General features: G+C 45.7%; 1 pseudogene; it reads left to right on the top strand.

Moving 5' to 3' along the window:
- Positions 1-3,418, top strand: part of LOC101577751 — a 63,087-nt pseudogene that overhangs the window by 49,974 nt on the left and 9,695 nt on the right.

The raw sequence follows: 3,418 nt of genomic DNA, 5'->3' as shown, positions 1-3,418 counted from the left end.
TTATGTGTGGATGCTGAGAAACCAATGGGTCACTGGTCATATGTGAAGGTTATTGGTTATTTGGCCAGGAAAATTTCCCTTCTCCATTTTTTAGGTGTTATTGGTACATGTAGATATCTAACAATAGGTGTTATTGTTCTGCCTATTAAACATGTAATAAAAGTACAGTGAGTATTTAAATAAAAATATTTTACTATAATAAAAGACAAGTTGCCAATAATTGTTGTGAGCACTTGTTCTCTGTATTCACCATCAAGGCAGGATGTTTTGTTGAAGATTAGATGCTCTTCCTGTTCAGAATCTTACCCTCCCCTTAAAAGTCTCTGTAAACAGCTTCTTATGCTGATTGTATGAGGAAACATCCTGCAGTGTTGGGCAGCCCTTTCTTCCATCAGGAGAGGAGCTCCAGCTGAAATCAGCCTTGTGCTGATTGTATAAAGAAACGCGCAGTTGTTAGGCAGCCCTTTCTCCTGTGATGTGACGGGCTCCACCTGACCTCAGCTTTCTGCATCTTGACTCTTCACTTCAGCCTTCACAATCCTCCTTCCACAGTTTCAAGAGCTGCTCTGACCCAGTAAATAATCCTCCTTAAAATGCTCTCCCTCACTTTGAACACACTTACCCGAACATTTTTGCCACTTTTTGAAGCAGTTCTGGGAGTCTTTCATGAGGATCTTTAGTTGCCCCATTGTAGCTGTCTCTGTGGAGTGTATCAATTAAAAATATTCACTTTGGGGGAGCAAGGCTCCGGGAGAAACTTAGCTACTAGTGTGGCAGGGTCATGAAGAAGAGGCGGTGGCGGGAACGAGGAGGTGGTGGTGGGGGCACGAAGCTGCAGTAGCTGCCCGCAGGGCTGGTGGTGTGAGGGTGGGAAGGGCGCAGGTCCTGGCGCTCTGTAGCAGCGGCCCCCCTGGCTCCACCACGTTCCGCAGGGCGCGCCTTAGCGTGAAGCCGAGTGTCAGGCCCGGTGGTGGCGCCCGGAGCTCCGCTGTCGCCAAGCCGCAGCATGGGCAGGAGGCCGCCAGGCCACCGGAACCTGCCGCAGCGCCCGCTCGGAAGCCAGCGAAGCCCACAGGTGTGCCTGCGGCGGATTTTGGGGGAGCGGAACCCCAAGAAAAGGCTCCCACGAGCAGTGATGAAAAGATGGGTGGTGAAAATAATGTTGAAGAATCCTGTACATCATCCTCTTCTGTTTCCCAGGGGAGACAGCAACTGTCAAGTACTTCTAGTCCTGTTAAACCTACTGTCAGTGCTCCTTCATGGTCTCCTCCCTTATCTACAGCTAATCAAGATGTTTCCCAGCCAAGCCCCATTCCAACAAAAGAGAAACCACCGTGCTCAGACAGATAGCGAATATACAAAGCCCAGAAACTACGGGAAATGTTAAAAAGAATTGAGAAAAGAGAAGAAACACTGGAAAAACAAATATGCCATAAATGAAAACCAGCTGCCACCGGATGGTTCAAAAATGATGAAAGATTTCATATATTATCTACCAGATAACAATCCAATGTCTTCTTCACTGGAACAAGAAAACTGAAAACTCATTGACTCCAGTCCAGACAAGAGGCACACAAGACAGCCAGAGTGCTTATTTATTTATTTATTTATTTAGCGTGTGTGTGGCCAGCTCAGCCCACCAGGGGGCGGGGCTGGCTGGCATGTGGTGCTGGGGGATTGAACCGCAGTCCCTGTGCTTTGCTTGGCTTAGCTTGTTCTAAGTAGGTGTTTTAGACCACTGATCCATCTCACCAGCCCCCAGAGTGCTCTTGATGCTGAAGACAATGACGCAGCAGAAGGGGGGACGGACGATGGCCCATTGCTGGTGTCGAGAGTGAAAGTGGCAGAAGATGGTTCTATTATTTTGGATGAAGAAAGTTTAACAGTGGAAGTTTTAAGGACAAAAGGCCCCTGTGTCGTTGAGGAAAATGACCCTATATTTGAATGTGGTTCTGATATAGGGACGTGAAATTCTCAACCTGGCCTGAATGAGTTCGTGTTCTCTAAAACCGAAGAATGAATTTTAGGAACAAATGGAGGCTGAAGGTAAAACTTTATTGGAAAGGAAAGCTTCTGTTGGAGAGGGACAGAAGGGGGTCCTGAGCGGGTTGCCCAGGAAGCTGTCTCCTTCAGGTTATTTTATAGGACAAAACCATGCGGGGCTAAGGTAGAGACAAAGGGGTCCCGCTTAGGCAGATACAGGGTGGGACAAAACTATGGTCAACCAATGGGATTACAAGCACCATTGCCCAGGTAAAATTTATTAGGCCTAGGACCAAATGGGGTAGCGAGTCATGTAGCAAGCGGGCGACCTTATCTGGTGGCCTTCAGTCAATGATTCTTCCTGACTAATGAGCAATCCTGGATGCCAACTTTAGGGAGGTCAGCATTTGTTTGATCTTTAGGTCTGGCTCACACCAGGAGCATCTCTCCAGTAAGGTGTCTGGTCTTTGTCATCCCCTTCGAGGGCCTGTCCTTGTCTAACTACCTACAATATTTCTATCTAACTCAGGCTGCCTGCAACATTCCCCCCTCTGAAGAAGTAACCCAAACTGCCATGAGGGGACCATGGGCGATGACCGCTCTGGTTTTTTTTTTACGCTGAAAGGGGTCATAGTTATTGATCAGCAGTCAGATGTACTCTTTAGAGGCTCTATCTAAAGGCCCTCGATAGATAACAGGCATTTTTTTCTTGGGTGGACGTATAGCTTTGAGTCTAGAGGAGACAAAACCAAAGAAACAATTAAGTATGCATGGGCCTAGTAATAGTATCAACAGGATGATTATGAATATAGTCAACAAAGGTTTCCACCAGGAAGAGTTAGTAATGGCTTCCCATAAGGATGATAAAGATAAGGTCCAAGGGGCTTTAAAGTCGGAAATATCATTGATCTGTTTTTTAATATCTTGAACAGCTACTGAGATATTTGCAGAAGGATCAGGAATGTACACACAACATTTACTTTTTATAATTGCACAAGTATCCCTCTGTGCTGCTGTTAGTACATCTAGTGCTATCTGATTTTGGAGGATGGCCTGTCTCATTAATTTTACTTTTTTGTTTAAAAGAGAAAGACCAGTTGCAGTATCATTTAAGGCCCGCTGAGTATAGCTGGTTAAGGCCTCAATGTGTTTTATGACCTCTTCTAGCCCTAGAGAAGGGATAAAGATAGATGCCAAGTGATCATACCAATGAAACATGCTTCTGGACCATCGATGTTGTAGGCAGAGTAAATTTGCAGGTTTGTAAATATTTTTGACACTGTTGCCTTGTAACCAGGCAAATCCTAATGTGCATCTCCCTATCCATCTAGGGGGTAACCAGGGCCACAAATTATTTTCACAAGACCAATGAGTGTCATTAGGAGTCTTTCATCTAAGCTCAAGATGATCACAACAGTCTGATGCAAACCAATCT

This window comes from Octodon degus, unplaced genomic scaffold (genome assembly GCF_000260255.1).
Source record: "Octodon degus isolate 3935 unplaced genomic scaffold, OctDeg1.0 scaffold00003, whole genome shotgun sequence".
NCBI classification, from domain to species: domain Eukaryota; kingdom Metazoa; phylum Chordata; class Mammalia; order Rodentia; family Octodontidae; genus Octodon; species Octodon degus.
The sequence above is the reverse complement of the archived record's forward strand: the minus strand, read 5'-3'. Positions and strand labels throughout refer to the sequence as shown.